General features: G+C 41.9%; 1 long non-coding RNA gene across 2 annotated transcripts in view; it reads left to right on the top strand.

Moving 5' to 3' along the window:
• The window catches only part of LOC142659605 (uncharacterized), a 193,096-nt gene that overhangs the window by 29,591 nt on the left and 142,827 nt on the right, over positions 1-20,678 (top strand). For both annotated transcript variants that reach the window (XR_012850351.1, XR_012850350.1), the window contains exon 2: positions 8,814-8,869. This is a non-coding gene — a long non-coding RNA (uncharacterized LOC142659605). The remainder of the gene's footprint in view (positions 1-8,813; positions 8,870-20,678) is intronic.

Genomic DNA, 20,678 nt, shown 5'->3' on the forward strand with positions numbered 1-20,678 from the left:
CTTTGCAGTGCAGCCTCTCCTAGAAGTCTGTGATATCAAGAATTCAAAAATAACAAAAGAAGTAGAGGGAGAGTTATTAGCATGCTGCTATTCCTGAAAGAATCCCTTTAGGAAGTGGATAGACTTAAGGATCAAAGGACTTATGGAACCCAGTAGAAAATAAATCTGAAATATGCTTTAGCCCTTTTTCTTCCGAGACTCTATACCCATAAAGTGCATAAGATGTGTAAGATTCCAAATGGGTGAGCAAAAAAGATGCTTCTTGCACTCTATCATGTCTTTTGGAGCAAGAGGTACAGTATATTAAAAACTTTTGATAGGGAAAAAGAAAAAGTTGACACGATCAGACTCCTTAAAGAACGCAAAAAAATGTAAATATCACACATATCAGATGAATGAGACATTGGCCCACAATTGTCATGCAGTTGAAGTCAGTTTTTGGCATAAACTGGCAACAAAATAGTGAATAATCAAACCGCAAAGTGTGACAAATTTGCGGCAAATTTTGCGACTTTTGGAAAGTGACAAGAAACGTGGGCGTGGTCTCCAAGGAGCTGCAATTTTTGACACATTTTTTAAGTAGAAAGCCCGAGAATGGTACACGTTTTGTCGCATATCTACTCCTGCTCAGGGGACTCTGTGTGCTGCCATACAGAATCCTGACCACACCACTGCCATGTACATGAAGACTTAGGGCATGTTTAGATGTGGTGGGCATTTGCTGCTACAGATTTTGTATCAAATTTGTGGAAATTATGCAACGAATTTGCTACAAAATTTGCATATGTAAGGGTTCATCCAGGCTTGGAATATTTCACAGCAGACTTCAATATTTGCATTGCAAAGACTGTAATCAGCAGTGGAAATTCCACAGGGCAAGCTATTTTCCTCACTGTTGTTTTCTGCAACATCTGCACTACGTAACCTAAAAGCTATAGAAACCAAAGAAAATAAGTCTGCTGCGGAATTCCCCGGCAATCCGCCACATCTGGTAAGATTTGAATAGATTTGCAGAAATCCATGTGCATGTTACAGAAACAAACCCATTCAGATGCATGGGATGGTTTTTCAGTCGCACATACAGTGCATTCGGAAAGTCTTCTTATCCTTTCAGTTTTTTCACATTCTGTTATGTTGAGGCCTTGTGCTAAAATAATTAAAAAAAAAAAAAGTTTTTTTCCCTATCATTCTGCACTCAACACCTCATAATGACAAAGTGAAAACAGAATTTTAGAAATCTTTGCAAATTTATTAAAAATGAAAAACTCACATTTTTGATAGTCCCTTTGCTATGACACTTAAAATTTAGCTCTGGGGCCCTCCCATTTCTGTAGATCATCTTTGACATGTTTTTACATCTTGATTGGAGTCCACCTGTGGTAAACTCATTTGATTGGACATGATTTGGAAAGACACACCCCTGTCTATATAAGGTCTCACAGCTGACAATGCATATCAGAGCAAAAACCAAGCCATGAAGAGGAAAGAACTGCCTGTAGAGCTCAGGGAGAGGATTGTGTGGAGGAACAGATGTGGGGAAGGGTACAAAAAAATTCTGCTGCACTAACAGCTTCCAAGAGCAAAGAGGCCTCCATAATTCTTAAATGGAAGAAGTTTGGAACAACCAGGACTCTTCCTAGAGCTGGCTGCCCCACCAAACTAAGTAATCATGGGAGAAGAGCCTTGATAAGAGAGTTGACCAAGAACCCAATGTTCACTCTGGCCGAGCTCCAAAGATCCAGTGTGCAGATAGGAGAAACTTCCAGAAGGTCAACCATCACTGAAGCATTCCACCAATCAGAAAATTGATTTAAATAAACTTGCGTTGTCTAAGAAAAAAATATTGTCGCTAGCCCAACAAATAAAAAATGTATAGCCGTTTAACTAACCTGTGCTAAAAATGCCTAACTGTGTCTGGTCCTGAAGGCTGAAAACAGCACTTGTACTGAACCGGTTAAAACACCCTAAGGGTATGTTCACCCAGGTCAGATACGCTTCCAAGCCAGAACCCACAGAAATAACTGGCCGAACATTCGCACCAAATTAAAGTTCCATTTGGCAATACCATGTAATATTTGGCCGGATTGACCACTGTGGAAAACAGCCGATCGAAAATAAACAAAAATGGCCTAAACTAACCTCCCCTGGCTGTGCCATAGGAATGTGTTCTTACTCTCCCATCTGTTTTCTGCACAGACAGCCTTCTGTAAAGATGTTTCGTCACATGTGACTGCTGCAGTCTGTGATTGGATGCAAGGGTCACGTGTAATGAAATATCAATACAGGAGGCTGGTGTTCACAGAGCAGCCAGAAGAGCAAGGCCACATTGCTATAGGAGCACTGGGAAAGTGAGTAAAGTCTTTTTTTTAACATGCATAATTTGCTATGAATACGCAGCAATGCTGCAGATATTGGCATTTGTTGCAGAATTTGACTTCTTCTTTGAACTATAGGAAATATTTTGCAACAAATGCGCAGACTTTCCACAACAGATTTATAATCCGCACCGCAGGTCATTTTATTCTGTGCAGAATTTTTCAGTAGCCTTAGGATAAGATTTGAGAAAATTTTATTCACTTTGCTGCTACTGTAAACGCTGCGGAAATTCTACAGCATATATTCCACATCTTAACATACCCTTAGATAATCTTCTCTGATTTTTCATTCTCTTTCTTTTCAGTATTTGACCCAGTAATTCTTAGTTTAAATTTAGCCATCTTTCTAACATTATAGTAAGAAGAAAGTATCAAGAGATTTCCATAATTACAATTAGCAATTTGAAATGTGACAACTATTGTGGTTACGTTTCACAGCCATACAGAGACTTCAAACTCTGAGTACACTGTTTACAACAGAATAAAAATCCTAGTTTGTGTTGACTAAATGTGTCTAATGAGCGACAAACTAAGAAATTGTTTCCCATGCAATGCAACTTTTCTGCCAGAAAAAGCACAATGTGCTATTATTATGATGGGGTGAAAGGTCACTGCCCCTTCTTACTCTGAGCTGCATCTCATGGTACAGAGCTGTGAAAGACTTTGGCATTTGATGTAATTAGCTCTCAATTATTCAGAAATTCAGTGCAAAATGAAAATTTCTATTTTTTTTTTTTAGTCATGATTCATTAGAAAGAATAAAATCAAAGCCCAGAGTTTGCAATGCTCTGGTTTAATAGTTCAAATTGATGCGGTTTAAACTGAGTAAACTACAGAGCTCTAGATATTGTGAATAAATGCAATGCCCCTTAAATGTAATATTCTTTCTATGATTCTGTAAAGGATCTGCCAGGCACAGCTTCTTTATCAACGCCCATAGGTAATCAGTCTGCACCTGCTTCTAGGTCTGTGAGACTGACTCCATCTTCCACCACTCAGGATGGCAGGCTTAGGAGTGGGAGAGCCTATCGCAGCCTGGCCAGACGGAGCTAGCTCCCGCCCTCTGTCGATTTATACCTGCCTTTCCTGTTCCTCCTTGCTTGTGAATCTTCTCTGTTGGTTTCCTGGCCCTGCTGCAGCTTCTTGTACTATTTATCCCTGCTTCGTATTGACCCTGGCTTGTTGACTACTCTCCAGCTCTGCGTTTGGTACCTCGTGCTCTCCTGGTTTACTCGGCTTGTTCACTACTCTCCTGCTCTGCGTTTTGCACCTCGTACTCTCCTGGTTTGACTCGGCTCGTTTACTACTCTTGTTGCTCACGGTGTTGCCGTTGGCAACTGCCCCGTTTCCCTTAGGTTCTGTGTTCCCTTGTCTGTTTGTCGGTCGTTCACTTATTGAGTGTAGGGACCGTCGCCCAGTTGTACCCCGTCGTCTAGGGCGGGTCGTTGCAAGTAGGCAGGGACTGAGTAGCGGGTAGATTAGGGCTCACTTGTCTGTTTCCCTACCCCCATCATTACATATTCACAAGCCCATATACCTAGTCTACCCTGGTCCCTGACACTACTATGGACCCCCTTGAGACCCTGGCTCAGCAAATGCAGGGCCTCTCCCTACAGGTCCAGGCCCTGGCTCAGAGGGTCAATCAGCCTGATGCTACCATGGTAGTACCCCACACCTCACCTCTTGAACCCCACCTCAAGTTGCCTGACCGGTTCTCAGGGGACCGGAAGACTTTTCTCTCCTTTCGGAAGAGTTGTAGGCTCTATTTTCACTTAAAGCCCCACTCCTCAGGTTCTGAGAGCCAGCGGGTGGGTATAATTATGTCCCGGCTCCTGGAGGGGCCCCAAGAATGGGCCTTCTCCTTGGCTCCTGATGCCCCTGAACTTTCCTCCGTTGATCTTTTCTTTTCTGCTCTAGGACTCATTTATGACGAGACTGACAAGACTGCCTTTGCCGAGAGTCAGCTGGTGACCTTACGTCAGGGTAAGAGACCTGTTGAGGAGTATTGTTCTGACTTTAGGAAGTGGTGCGTAGCTTCTCGGTGGAATGACCCTGCCTTAAGGTGCCAGTTTAGGTTGGGCCTGTCGAATGCCCTGAAAGACCTGCTAGTTAGCTACCCCTCTTCTGACTCCCTAGACCAGGTTATGGCTTTAGCGGTACGACTTGACTGACGTCTCAGGGAACGACGACTTGAACGTCTTGGTGTTTTTTCCTCTGACTCCCCCATGATGCCTCCCGAGGTTCCGTTGCTTCGTTCTTCCACGGAAGACTCGGAGGTACCTATGCAACTCGGGGCCTCCGTGTCCCCCCAACAACGTAGAGAGTTCCGCAGGAAGAATGGTCTCTGCTTCTACTGTGGGGATGACAAGCATCAAGTGAACAACTGTCCTGGGCGTAAGAATAAGCAGCCGGAGGAACTTGCGCCCCTAAGTGACCATCGGGGAGGTCACTTGGGCGCACAGGTATTTCCCGTAAATATGAAACGTAATAAAATCTTGCTTCCCTTTCAGGTCTCTTTTGGTGGTAGGTCTGCTACCGGCAGTGCCTTCGTGGATTCAGGGTCCTCTACTAATATCATGTCTGTGGAATTTGCTATGTCTCTTTCTATGCCTCTGATTGATTTGCCTAAACCTGTCCCGGTAGTGGGTATCGACTCCACTCCTCTTGCTAATAGTTATTTTACACAGCATACCCCTGTTTTTTAACTCCTTTGGCTCCATGCATTTGGAGCAGTGCTCTGTACTGTTAATGCAGGGATTATCGTCCGATTTGGTTTTAGGCCTTCCCTGGTTGCAGTTGCATAATCCCACGTTTGACTGGAATACTGGGGATCTTACCAAATGGGGTAATGAATGCATGAAGTCATGTTTTTCTGTTAATTCTATTTCTCCCCCTGAGGAGGTGAACACGCTACCTGAATTTGTTCAGGACTACGCTGATGTTTTCTCTAAGGACGCCTCCGAAGTGTTACCCCCTCATAGAGAATACGATTGCGCTATCGATTTGGTACCAGGAGCTAAGCTCCCTGATATTTAATCTCTCTTGTCCCGAACGTGAAGCCATGAGAGAGTATATCCAGGAATGCCTGGCCAAGGGTTACATTCGCCCCTCTACTTCTCCGGTAGGTGCTGGCTTCTTCTTCGTTGGGAAGAAGGATGGTGGTCTTAGGCCATGCATTGACTACCGAAACTTAAATAAGGTCACTGTGAGGAACCAGTATCCCCTTCCATTGATTCCTGATCTCTTTAATCAGGTTCAGGGGGCTCAATGGTTCTCTAAGTTTGATCTACGGGGGGCTTATAACCTTATCCGCATCAAAGAGGGGGATGAGTGGAAGACTGCGTTTAACACGCCCGAAGGTCATTTCGAATACCTCGTCATGCCCTTTGGGTTGTGTAATTCTCCCGCGGTCTTCCAGAATTTCATAAATGAGATTTTAAGAGACTACCTGGGGGTATTTCTTGTAGTGTACCTTGATGACATACTTGTGTTTTCCAAGGACTGGTCCTCCCACATTGATCATGTCAGGAAGGTGCTCCAGGTCCTTCGGGAAAACAAACTGTTTGCTAAGACCGAAAAATGTGTGTTTGGGGTGCAGGAGATACCATTTTTGGGTCAAATCCTCACTCCTCATGAATTCCGCATGGACCCCGCCAAGGTCCAGGCTGTGGCGGAATGGGTCCAACCTGCCTCCCTGAAGGCGTTACAGTGCTTCCTGGGGTTCGCTAATTATTACAGGAGATTTATTGCTAACTTCTCGGTCATCGCTAAGCCTCTTACGGATCTCACTCGCAAAGGTGCTGATCTCCTCCACTGGCCTCCTGAGGCTGTCCAGGCTTTTGAGGTCCTTAAGAAGTGCTTTATCTCGGCCCCGGTGCTGGTTCAGCCCAACCAAATGGAGCCGTTAATCGTGGAGGTTGACGCGTCCGAGGTGGGAGTGGGGGCTGTCTTGTCACAGGGTACCAGGTCCCTCACCCATCTCCGTCCCTGTGCCTACTTCTCCAGGAAGTTTTCGCCCACTGAGAGTAACTATGATATTGGCAACAGCGAACTCTTAGCCATTAAATGGGCATTTGAAGAGTGGCGCCACTTCCTGTAGGGGGCTAGGCACCAGGTAACGGTCCTTACCGACCACAAGAATCTGGTTTTCCTAGAATCTGCCCGGAGGCTAAACCCGAGACAAGCTCGATGGGCGTTATTTTTTACCAGATTCAACTTTTTGGTTACCTATATGGCTGGGTCTAAAAATAATAAGGCTGATGCACTGTCGCGTAGCTTCATGGCCAGCCCTCCTTCGGAGGAAGATCCTGCTTGTATTTTGCCTCCAAGTATAATCATTTCCTCTATTGATTCTGATTTAGTCTCTGAGATTGCGGCTGATCAAGGTTCAGCTCCCGAGAACCTTCATGAGAACAAGCTGTTTGTTCCCCTGCAATTCCGGCTAAGGGTACTTAGGGAAAATCATGACTCCGCACTATCTGGTCATCCAGGCATCCTGGGTACAAAGCACCTCATTGCCAGAATCTATTGGTGGCCTGGGTTACCTAAAGACGTTAAGGCCTACGTCGCCGCTTGTGAAGTTTGTGCTAGGTCCAAAACCCCCACCAATCACTAAAACAAAGTACTTGGGTGAGAGCTATGCCGCTTCAATTATGATTGTCTATCAGCCGACCGGTGTACAGACTCATAAACTTTTTATTGAGCCCGAACACTGCTCCAAGGAAAGCTGAACAGAATCGAAGGGGCACAACGATCACCCAAGCACTTCTGCCACTTTGTTTTAGCGACTAGTGAGGGTCTCAGTGCTCGGACCCCAATGATCAAAACTTCAGACGTGTCAAAAGTTTTTGAATTTTTTTTTTACACTTTAAAGGAAAGGTGTTATCATTTTTTTTTAAATTTGATATGTTTTAAGTTATGGGCCTATTTTTTCTAATTATTTTAATATGTTCCCTACGGTAACTATTTATTCACATGTTTGTACTTCTGTGGGGGCAGCCATCTTTATATATTTTTTTCCATACTGCTAATTTTTGTTTTTCAGGTTCCGCTGAACCATTTGGACTACGTCGTAGATTAGTTGGACTACTTCGCTGATTTATGGTTTTAAAAAAAAAATAAAATGGTTAAAGTGGATTGTGTGGAAGAGTTGTTTTTCTGAATTAAAAAAAATGTTTTATGTCTGTTTGGTTTTTAATACTTCATTACCGCCTTAGTAATGGCAGTTGTCTGATTGAGAGTGTCCATTACTACTGTGGCTTAGTGTTACCCCGTAAAAAGGCTAGCACTAAACCCCTATTATTACCCCATTACCCACCACTAGAAGGAGTACCGGGAAGAGCCAGGTTCGATCCAGTACCTGACCATCTGAAGTGAATGGCGGGTACTGGGGTGGCCGCAGGCTGGTACTATCAGGCTGAGAAGGGCCTGCGGCCCTTCCCACCCTGGTAATGCTAGGCTGTGGCTGCTTTATTATGTCTGTCTGGTTATAAAAAATGGAGGGGATCTCACGTCATTTTTTTTCAATTATTTACTTTTTCAAAAATGACGTGAGGTACCCCCTATTTTTCATAACTAGCCAGATACAATAAAGCAGCAACAGCCTAGCATTACCAGGTTGGAAAGGACCACAGTTTTTGTCCCTTCCCAGCCTGATAATACAGCCTACAGCCACCCCGCGAGTGATTTTTTTCGTTGACAGTTAGCAGAGTTCTTACGGGGCTAAAATTTGCAAGCCGAACCCTGGCCATTGGCTCCCTGTTCCACCGTTTTCCCTTGTAAGCCACTGCCTTGTTTAGGCCTGCGGCCTACAAGAGCACGCTGATGACGTCAGCGGCCCGGCACGATGATGTCACTGCATTATGCCGTCCACGCCGTGCCACTGAACTCATTCAGAACGTCAGGCTGGGGTTACAAGTCTATTAGGTAATAAAAAGGGGGCATAAAAAAGGAGCATACAAAAGGGGGCATCCTTAATGTGGGGGCATAAAGGAGGCATTTTTACTGAGTGGGGTTATAAAGAGGCAATTTTACTGTTAGAGCATTATTAGTGTGGCAGAAAAAGGGGCATTAGTACTGAGTGGGGGCATAAAAGGCCGCATTATTGGTGAGTGGAGACATTATTCCTCTGGGGACATAAAGGGGGTATTAGTACTGAGTGGGAACACTATTACTGGGTGGGGCACTAAAAGTGGCTCTATCACTGGGTAAGGTATAAAGGGGACATTATTACTGTGTACGGGATCAAAAGTAGCACTTATTGTGTGGGCCCTTGAGGGGGAACAAAAGGGGGTATGTACTATTACTGTGTGGGGCACCTAGAGAATGCATTATTACCATCTGGGGCACGATGTATAGGGAGATTGTGTAGAGGTAGGGAATAGTTAGGGGTGTGCTATAAAAGCAAGGACCTAAAGATATCTGTGTTGTATTCTGCAGGAAAATGTGGGTGGGAGAAGCTGTCATTGCGGTTTTGGCTGGATAATGAAGAAAAGGTAAAAGTGAACAACTCCAATCTGAGAAGACGTCACCAGTGAGTCACTGGATATAACTATACTGTAATCACTTATATGACCTGCAGATCTGTATAACTGGCATCTACCTCTATAAGGTCACTGTATGGTGGTAATATTGGTCTATATATAGTGTGTTTTATTTACTAACAGTATGGTGTTTTTTTCCTGACACTATATTGTAGTCATATGTGATCTTGGTTTTGTTAGTTTTATTCAGTAACAATATGCTGGCATTACTCAGTCACTATGTGGCGGTAATATGTGGTCATGGTGTCCAAGTATTATCACAATGTGGTGATGGTGCGGAGGTATTTTTTGTTAATTGTATGGGGGTATTATTCAGTCACTGGTTATGGTGTGGCTGTATTATTAAGTAACAGTATGGTGGTATTATTCAGTCACTACGTGGTTATGGTGTGGTAGTATTATTCAGTTACAGTGTGGAGGTATTATTCAGTCACTATGTGGTCATGTTGTGGAGGTATTATTTAGTAGCAGTATGGGGGTATTATACAGTCACTATGTGGTTATGGTGTGGCAGTATTATTCAGTTACAGTGTGGAGGTATTATTCAGTCACTATGTGGTCATGTTGTGGAGGTATTATTTAGTAGCAGTATGGGGGTATTATTCAGTCACTATGTGGTTATGATGTGGTGGCATTATTCAGTTTCAGTATGGGGGTATTATTCAGTCATTATGTGGTTACAATGTGGTGGTATTATTCAGTAACAGCATAGAGGTATTATTCAGTAACAGTTTGGGGTATTATTCAGTCACTATATGGTGTTAATATGTGATCCTGATGCAGTGGTATTATTCAGTAACAGTATGGTGGTCTTATTCAGACACTATGTGGTGGTAATATGTGGTCATGGTGTCGAAGTATTATTAAGTCACTATGTGGTGATGGTGTGGAGGTATTATTCGTTAACAGTATGGGGGTATTATTCAGTCTCTGGTTATGGTGTGGCGGTATTATTCAGTAACTGTGTGGGGGTATTATTCAGTCACTATGTGGTCATGTTGTGGAGGTATTATTCAGTAACAGTATGGAGGTATTATTCAGTCACTATGTGTTTATGGTGTGGAGGTATTCAGTAACAGTATGTGGGTATTATTCAGTCACTATGTTTTTATGATGTGGTGGTATTATTCAGTAACAGTATGGAGGTATTATTCAGTAACAGTATGGGGGTATTATTCAGTCACTATGTGGTTATGGTGTGGTGGTATTATTCAGTAACAGTATGGGGGCATTTTTCAGTCACTATGTGGTTATGGTATGGCGGTATTATTCAGTAACAGTATTGGGTATTATTCAGTTACTATGTGGTTATGGTGTGGAGGTATTATTCAGTAATAGTATGGGGGCATTATTCAGTCACTATGTGGTTATGGTGTGGCGGTGTTATTCAGTAACAGTATGGGGGTATTATTCAGTCACTATGTGCTCATGGAGTTCAGGTATTATTCAGTAACAGTATGGGCGTATTATTCAGACACTATGTGGTGGTAATATGCAGTCATGGTGTGCAAGTATTATTAAGCCACTATGTAGTTATGGTGTGGGGGTATTATTCAGTAACAGTATGGTGGTATTGTTGAAAATGTTGGTCTTACAATCTATGTAAATTACTGTGGTGTGGTCTGTGGGGAAGTGTGAGTGTGGCAGCAGTTGATCAGACTAAGAGACAGTCTGTAGAGTGGCATGTGATGTACTTTGACATGTAGGTGATACTTACGTGTGTGGGCCCATAACTTGTGTACAGCACAGGGCCTAAGATCATATTAATCCACCACTGACATCGAGCCAGCACAAGCAGACCACTACAATACAGCAAGTAGAGCAAAGAAACCAGCCCAGGACTTTCCTGCTTCAAAACAGCACAAAGCGCGATCCGTCCTGGACTGGCTTGAATGTAATTGCAGAGAGTTATGCTGCAAATGAGACTGGCTGCCGAGGAGAGACATGGGGCAGTGCAGTGCAGACCATACTATTTGCACTGCACTGCACTGATTGGCAGTAAGAAGAATTATTTAAATCTTTTCTATGTTTCAAACAGCACTTTAACAAATAAACATCAAATGTTTTCCTATTTAAAAAATGTATATATTGCGTGTTTGTTGTGTAAAGCTAGTAATGAGAAAACTCGGATAGATTTTTTGGGGGGGCACCTTTTTATAGTTCACATCAGGCATCAGGGGGGCTAGGTTTACCCCTGGCTGGTGGTCATAATAATGTGACTCGACTGTGTATAAGTACACAACAAAAGTGTGTCAACATTTCCACTCTAGATAATGGAATTTATAGACCCATGTTTGTTCATAAATACGGAAGTCCAAATTAAAAAGATGCAGAAGAGTTCAGATTGCTTATAGGCTGATGTATGCTATGTCAGACAACATCAGTTTCTTTTCTTTTTTTTTTTTTACATTCTGTAATATCATGTATTTTCTGCATTATAGACCAACATATCAAAATGTCATGCATACATATTAGATAAAAGTTAATCAAACTACTGATTTTATACTGTGAAACAGCTCCAAAAGTCCATCTCTCTGAGAAGACCAGATTTCCTGTGCCAGATTTTCAGCTTCACCAAATATATACTGTATGCATATATATATATATATATATATATATATATATATATATATACACTGTATATATATACTGCAAAAAAGTTTGCGTCTGCATCCTTTTTAATTAATTGAAAATATTTTCTATTTTTCTATTTTCTCTTGTTATTTATTATTGCATTATTTCCAGACATAGGCTTTTCACTATATAGCCACAAATGGTGTGAATAGAACCCTATATGTGACTTTGCATAGGACTTTAATAAAACATAATATATTTTCTTTATTCAGAGGTACGTATCATGCAGAGTGATACATTTCAAAAATGTTAAATGGTGATTTGCTGTTCATCTGTAACATCCACTACCCTACAATAATTTTTAAAATATTTGACTTTGAATTTATACAATTTTATCAACTATTATGAAACACATATTCTATTCTCCATAACAATTTTTTGCCAGTAAGGAAATCCCTCTAAATGCTTTCAGCAGTGACATTACATTAACCCCTTTGTAGATGTAGAATCAGTACAACTAATTGAACAAAGGCAGACTGTCATGTGAGAGTTGCAAAGCACTTACATCATTTTACTAGCTTCCTAGCCTAGTTTTATGTAGTGTCACACTAATGACATTCCAGTTTGTATGACTATACAAACTGAGCTGTCTTTCATTTGTCCAAATAGAAAAAAATAGAGCATTTTTACTAATGCTGTCTAATCTTTAGACAGCGTAAACTCAGACCAGGCAGTCAGAAGATTACAGTGTCGCATGCTGCATGATAAATATCTTGCATCTATCTAAACATGTTAAACAGTTCTCTTTTCCTTTACCAACTCTTGGTTGGCTTAGTTTCCGATTTTTGTAATTTTTTGCGAAAAATGACACTTGGCACATTTTAAACCACACAGATTTGTCCAAGGCACACCCATTTTGTAGACACTTTGTGTCTAGTGAAGCACCAAAAATCTGTTCCTTTTGGCACATTTGCTTCATAAAAAAGGTTGAAAATGGATTCCACATTGTATTATAAACATGGCACGCTACAATCACATTAGTAAATCTGCCCCAATGTTATCTGTTGCACTCAAAAACATATTTAATTTTCTAGTTTTGGTAGATAATACATAGTATGGAAAATGAACAGTAAAACGTAACATTGGTGTTAGGCTGTCCTTTAACCCCTTCCCGACATTTGACGTATGGTTACGTCATAGCCAGGTAGGGGAAGTATGGAACGGGCTCACGGAGTGAATCCGCTCCATACAATGCGGGTGTCGGCTGTATGTTACAGCCGACACTTCACAGTAACGAGTGGGATCGTGCTAGTTTAACTTGTTAAATGCCGCGGTCAATAGCGACCGCGGCATTTCGATCATCAGAAAAAACGGGGCGACAACCTCTAGCAGCTCATGGCTGCCTGGGGGCCTAATGAAGGCCCCCAGGTCCGCCATCTTTGTGCTCCTATTAAGCGCTGCCTCTGGCAGAGCTTAATACAAGCCTGTCGGAAAGACGATTTACTGCAATACATTAGTATTGCAGTATATTGTGCAAGCGATCCAACGATCGCTGGTTAAAGTCCACTTGGAGGACTAATAAAAAAAGTGAACTATTACAATATATCATTATTTAACCCTCCATGGGCATGCGGCCCTTGGGGCTGTCATCTGCAGCCCGCAGGACACAGAGCAGCTAGTACAGACTCTGTTCCGGGACTCTGGAATTCCCTGACATCACTGTCCACATATGGACAGCGATGTCTGGGGCTTCCCCAGAGCCGGAGTCCCATGCAGAGCGCTAGTATAGGCTCTGCTCCCAGACTCTGTGGAATTCCCTGATATCGCTGTCCATATATAGACAGTGTGTCAGGGTCTTCCCCAGAGTGGAGTCCTGGGCAGAGAGCTAGTACAGGCTCTGCTCCAGGACTCTGGGGAAGCCTCTGACATCGCTGTCCATACATCGACAGTGATGTCAGGGGCTTCCCCAGAGCAGGAGTCCCAGTGATGTGAGGAGCACAGCTGGAGTCCCAGGAACAGCCTACTAGCCTTCTGCCTGGGACTCCAGCCCTGGGGTTGCCCCTGACATCCATGTCCATATATGGACATGGATGTCAGGAGCAGAGCTGGAATCCCAGGCAGAGTGCTAGAAGCGGCTCAGCTCTGGGACTCCAGCTCTGGGAAAGCCCCTGACATCACTGTCCATATATGGACATTGATGTTAATGACTTCCCCAGAGTTCCGGCACAGAGCCTATACTAGTGCAGTGATGTCAGGGGCTCCAAAAGTAGAGGAATCCCCAGCCAAAGTGTCGGCAACACTCTGGCTGGGGATTCCACTCCTAGAGGGAGCCCCAATGGAGCTAACTACTTGGGGTGTGTGTGCCATTATCAGCAGAGGGCACTGTGGCAGCATCTGTGGAGGGCACTGTGGCAGCATCTGCGGAGGGCACTGTGGCAGCATCTACGGATGGCACTGTGGCAGCATCTATGGATGGCACTGTGGCAGCATCTACAGAGGGCACTGTGGCAGCATTTACAGAGGGCAATGTGGCAGCATCTACAGAGGGCACTGTGGCAGTATGTACAGAGGACACTGTGGCATTATCTAGGGGTGTGTTGCATTATCTACAGAGAGCACTGTGGAATTATCTACAGAAGGCACTGTGGCATTATCTTCAGAGGGCACTGTGGCATTATCTTCAGAGGGCACTGTGGCATTATCTACAGAGGGCACTGTGGCATTATCTACAGAGGACTCTGGCAGCATCTACGGAGGGCACTGTGGCAGCATCTATGGAGGGCACTGTGGCAGCATCTACGGAGGGCACTGTGGCATCATCTACGGAGGGCACTGTGGCAGCATCTACGGAGGGCAATGTGGCAGCATCTACGGAGGGCACTGTGGCAGCATCTACAAAGGGCACTGTGGCAGCATCTACAGAGGGCACTGTGGCAGCATCTACAGAGGGCACTGTGGCAGTATGTACAGAGGACACTCTGGCATTATCTAGGGGTGTGTTGCATTATCTACAGAGGGCAATGTGGCATTATCTACAGAGGGCACTATGGCGTTATCTACAGAGGGCACTGTGGCATTATCTACAGAGGACTCTGTGGCAGCATCTACAGAGAGCACTGTGACAGCATCTACAGAGGGCACTGTGGCAGCTTCTACAGAGGGCTCTGTGGCAGCATCTACAGAGGGCACTGTGGCAGCAACTCCCAAAGAGCACTGTGGTGCATCCCCAGAGGGCATTGTGGCAGCATCCACAGAGGGCACTGTGGCACTATCTAAAAAGGAGCTGCCCAATCTTGACATGTGTGTCTGCCAAACACTTCTAACTGAGCTACCGGACTGCATTTAGCGACACTTAAACTGGAAAGGGGATTGTTGAAATAAGCACGTGGAGAATTCCCTAAAATGTTAAACCTAGCGGTATTATTATAGTAATGTAGTATTATTACTATAGTAATATAGTGTTATAGTAGATTAAATAACTAATTGATTAACAATAATTTTGTATTGTATCAAATTTTAACCCCTTCCCGCACCTTGACGTCAATGTGTGCAGTAAGTTCGCGCACCTTGACGTGCAGTTACGTCTGTGCTTTGACAGTTAACCACCATGGGGCGCTACACCGCAGCGGCGGTTAACTGCAGGGTGTCTGCCCTGCATTCCCCGTTGCCGATCAGCGGCCCATCGCCGCTGATTTCGGCAGTTAACCCCTTAATTGCGGCGTTCGATTTTGAACACCACAATTAAGGTGTTTAGCGCCGATCGGCAACATTCTAAATTGAAATCACGGGGGCTGCTGATGGTACCCATGGCAACCGGACGCCAGACAATGGCTTCCGGGCTGCCATGTACAGAAGCCTATGAGGACCAGCCGGGGGCTGGTCTTCGTAGGCTTCCTGTCAGTGTGACTGTTACGTCACAATGACAGTTGGAATGCATTACACTACGTGTGTAGTGTAATGTATTCCAGCAGCGATCAGAGCTGCAAGTCTAAGTGTCCCCTAGTGGGACAAGTGAGAAAAGTAAAAAAAAGAAAAAAAATGTTTATAAAAAAGTGTAAAAATAAAAGTTATAAGTGACATAAACAAGAACTGCTTTTTTTCCTATAATAAGTCTTTTATTATACTGTAGAAAAAAATAAAAACGTAAAAAAAAAGTACACATATTTGGTATCACCACGTTCGTAACGACCCCAACTATAAAACTATAATATTATTTTTCCCGCACGGTGAACACCGCAAAAAAAATAAACGAAAAACAATGCCAGAATCACTTTTTTTTGGTCACCACTCCTCCCAAAATATACAATAAAAAGTGATCAAAAAGTTGCATGTACGCCAAAATAGTACCAATACAAACTACAACCCGTACCGCAAAAAACAAGCCCTCACACAGCTTTCTTGACTGAAAAATAAAAAACTTATGGCTCTCAGTATATGGTGATACAAAAAAAAAAAAATTTTCTAAATAAGTTATTTTATTGCGCAAACGCTGCAAAACATTAAAAAAACGATATACATATGGTATTGCTGTAATCGTACCGACCCGCAGAATAAAATATAATGGTCATTTATAGCCCAGGGTGAACGCTGTAAAAAATAAATAAAAATCCCTGTCAGAATTGATGGTCTTTGGTCACCTGGCTTGCCGAAAAATGGAATAAAAAGTAATCAAAAAAAATTGCATGTACGCCAAAATGGTACCAATGAAATCTACAGATTGTCCCACAAAGAATAAGCCCACACACGGCTCCGGTGGTGAAAAAATAAAAACAGTTCTGGCTCCCAGATTATGGCAATGCAAAATGTGCAGTGTTCCAAAAGCAGATAAGATCAGGCACCATTTATAAGTGCCACAAAGGCCACATATCTGCGGATTATTATTTATTTACTGCATTATTATACCATCTTATTATGCCCCTCATGTACTCTGCCCAGCCTACATATGCCCCCAGATTCTAAACTGAAATACCAGCAAAACGCCAGAGCTACTACCAAGCAAAATCTGCGCTCCAAAAGCCAAATGGCGCTCCCTCCCTTCTGAGCCCTACAGCGTGCCCAAACAGCTGTTTACGTCCACCGATATGGCATCGCCATACCCGGGAGAAACCGGTTAATATTTTATGAGGTATTTGTGGCACAAACTGGGCACAACATATAGTGCACTAAAATGGCACATCAGTGGAAAATTGTAATTTTCACTCTGCACCATCCGCTGCACATTAAACACTTCGCGCACCATGACTTAATAGCATGTCGTGGTGTGGGGGGTGATATATGCTGTGTCTCACGTGCCGAACCCGCGCCATACACTGCAGGTGTCAGCTGTGTATTACAGCTGATACACGGGACTAACGGACAGAAACAGCGATTGAGCTGTTACAGGAGCCTGTAAAAATCACAATATACTGCAGTACATTAGTATTGCAGTGTATTCTACCAGGAATCTAGCGATCGCTGGTCCAAGTCTCCTAGGGGGACTAAGAAAATATGTAAAAACAAAAGTAAGTAGTTATTATTGGTGGAAAAAATTAAATAAATATTTAAAGGCCAAAAAGAAATCCTTTTCACATTTTTTCTCTAAAGTAATGTAAAAACACACAAAATTGGTATCGCTGCATCCGTAAAAGTCCAAACGATTACAATATACCATTATTGAACTCGCACGGTGAACGCCGTGAAAAATAAAGACTTTTAAACGGCAAAATCACTGTTTTTTGGTCACCTTCGCTCTACCAAAAAATGTAATAAAAAGTGCCCAAAAAGTCTTATGTACCAAAAAATGGTACCAATAAAAACTACAGCTCGTCCCGCAAAAAATAAGCCCTCACACCACTCTATTAATGGAAAAATAAAAAAGTTGTGGCTCTCGGAATGCGGGGAGGCAAAATGAAAAAGAAAAAGCAAAACATGGATCAGTTCGGAAAGGGTTAATTACTTTCTAATAAAAAAACATTTATGACCACATGTGGGGTATAGCCGTACTTGGGAGAAATTGCTTTACAAATGTTGGGGTGCATTTTCTCCTTTATCCTTTGTAAAATTGAAAAAAATCAACATTTTTGTGGAAATAACGTTGATATTAATTTTCACGGCCTAATTCTAATAAATTCTGCAAAAGACATGTGGGGCCTAAATGCTCACTATACCCCTAGATATATTCCTTAAGTGGTGTCGTTTCCCAAATGGGGTTACTTTTGGGGGGCTTCCACTGTTTTGGTCTCTCAGTGGCTTTGCAAATTCGCATGACACCCAAAAACTATTCCAGCTAAATTTGAGCTCCAAAAGCCAAATAGCGCGCCTTTCCTTCTAAGCCCCGGTGTGGGTCCAAACAGCAGTTTATTACCACATATGGGGTATTTACATAATCAGGAGAAATTGTCTCCTTTATTCCTTGTAAAAATTAAAAATGTCTTACAGAAAAAAAGTAGATTTTTACCTTTACAGACTAATTCCAATGAATTCAGCAAAACAACTGTGCGGTCAAAATGCTAACTTTACCCCTAGAAAAATTCCTTGATCGGTGTAGTTTCCAAAATGGGGTCATTATTGGGGGGTTTCCACGGTTTTCATCCCTCCAGTGCATTGCAATCGCGACACGGCACTGAAAACTATTCCAGCAAAATCAGAAATCCAAATGGTGCTCCTTCTCTTCTGAGGACTGCTGTGGGTCCAAACAGCAGTTTATTACCACATATAGGGTATTGCTATAATCGGAAGAAATTGCATTACATATGTTATGGTGTTTTTCTACTTTATTCCTTGTAAAAATTTAACATTTCTACGTTTTTTCACAAAAAAAGTAGATTTTCATCTTCACATACTAATTCAAATAAATTTAGCAAAAAAACTGTGCGTTCAAAATTCTAACTATACCCATAAATAAATTCCTTGAGGGGTATAGTTTCCAAACCTGACATGGTGCCTAAAATATATTCTAAAAAAAGGAGGCCCCAAAATCCACTAGGTGCACCTTTGCTTCTGAGGCCGGTGTTTCAGTCCATTACCGCACTAGGACCACATGTGGGATATTTCTAAAAACTGCAGAATCTGGGCAATAAATATTGAGTTGCATTTCTCGGGTAAAACCTTCTGTGTTACAGAAAAAATGTATTACAAATGAATTTTCGGGAAAAAAAATGAAATTTGTAAATTTCACCTCTACTTTCCTTTAATTCCTGTGAAACACCTAAAGGGTTAAAACACTTTCTGAATGCTGTTTTATATACTTTGAGGGGTGCAGTTTTCAAAATGGGGTGATTTATGGGGACTTTCTAATATATAGGGCCCTCAAAGCCACTTCAGAACTCAACTGGTCCCTGAAAAAATAGGCTTTTGAAACTTTCTTGAAAATATGAGAAATTGCTGCTAAAGTTCTAAGCCTTGTAACGTCCTATAAAAATAAAAGAATGTTCAAAAAATGATGCAAACATAAAGTAGACCTATGGGAAATATAAACTAGTAAGTATTTTGTGTGGTATTACTATCTGTTTTACAAGTAGATACATTTAAATTTAGAAAAATGCAAATTTTTGCTAATTTTCTCAAAATCTTGGTGTTTTTTACAAATAAATTTAGAATTTATCGACCAAATTTTTTCCCTAACATAAAGTACAATATGTTATGAGAAAACCTTCTCAAAATCACTTGGATAGGCAAAAGCATTCCGGAGTTATTACCACATAAAGTGACACATGTCAGATTTGAAAAGTCGGCTTCGTCCTGAAGGCCAAAACAGGCCACAAAAATAAAATAATTGAAAATGTCAGAATCGCTATTTTTTGGTCTGCTCATCTCCCACAAAAAAATTTAATAAAAAGTGATCAAACCTTGCACGTACCCCAAAATCATTAAAAACTACAGCTTGTCCCGCAAAACATAAGCCCTCATACCACTTAATCGACGGAAAAATAAAAAAGTTATGGCTCTCAAAATTTGGCGACACAAAATAAATAAAAAATTTTACACTTAGTTTTTTAACTTGTAAAACTAGTAAAATATATAAAAAACTATATATATCTGGTATCACCGTAATCGTATTGACCCGCAGAATAAAGTTAACATGTTGTTTTAATTATTTTCTACCCCACAAATAATCTTTTTCCCATGTCCTAGTACATTATATGGCACAATAAATGGCTCTACGAAATACTGCAACTCGTCCTGCAAAAATCAAGTCCTCATAGGACTATATAGATGAAAAATAAAGAAGTTAAGGCTTTTGGAAGGTGGGGAGGAAAAAACGAAAATGAAAATCTGAAAGTTGTTTACGATGGGAAGGGGTTAATATATATTTTTTTCATGAAATATTATTTTATTAAAAAAAAAAAGAGAAGTATTAAACTTGACATAGTCATTAGATGCATATTGGCCAAAATCTTTCAAACTTTTAACTGACGATCATTTGTTAATTTGATATGACCTTTCAGTGTTATTTGGCCAAATAACAACCCATATTATGTTAAAGTTTTAACCTGTCATGTTGTTTTTTTCTAGATGTGACTTGGAAGTCAACTGATGTATATGGTGCATTCTCTAGCACCTTATTTCTTCTAACTCTGCATTGTGCCATTCCTCTGGTTTTTCTCCTAGAAATGAATAAATAAATTGACAACTGGTTGTTACTATTACCCTTGTCAATGGGCTGTGTCCCCAAACTCTAAAAAGTCTCCATGTAGGCCGAGCCTTATTCATACATTTCCAGGAGGAATAACAGAGGAATGTCTCAGAGTTCTAAGTACAGCTGCTCCAGAATTGTTATCTCATGGAGGATACAAGGATGTACTATAACACACATGTCAGGAGAGTTGACAGGTCCTCTATAAACTCAGTGACTTACAGGTTACGTCTTCTCTTTTCTTTTTCTTATCCATCCAACTCATACAGTTATGACGACTTTTCCTGCCAACTGCAGAGTTTCCTGTCAAGATATACTTGGCTCCTTGCTTCTAAAGCCGCCCTTAGCCTCTATAGCAACAGAAATAAATTCAGACCCCAGACCAAAGCCCTAAATTAATTCAGACCCCAAACAAATCAAACCCCCTAAATCAATCACATCCCATGTCAGAATCCTTAAATGAATCAGAACCCCTAAATTAATTAGACCCCTCGCTTGCTGTGCCTTTTCTGCTTCAGGCGCTAACTGCCACACACTTGGTCCTGACGCTAGACAGCATCAGCACACAGTGCA

This window comes from Rhinoderma darwinii, chromosome 8 (assembly GCF_050947455.1).
Source record: "Rhinoderma darwinii isolate aRhiDar2 chromosome 8, aRhiDar2.hap1, whole genome shotgun sequence".
Lineage (NCBI taxonomy): Eukaryota > Metazoa > Chordata > Amphibia > Anura > Rhinodermatidae > Rhinoderma > Rhinoderma darwinii.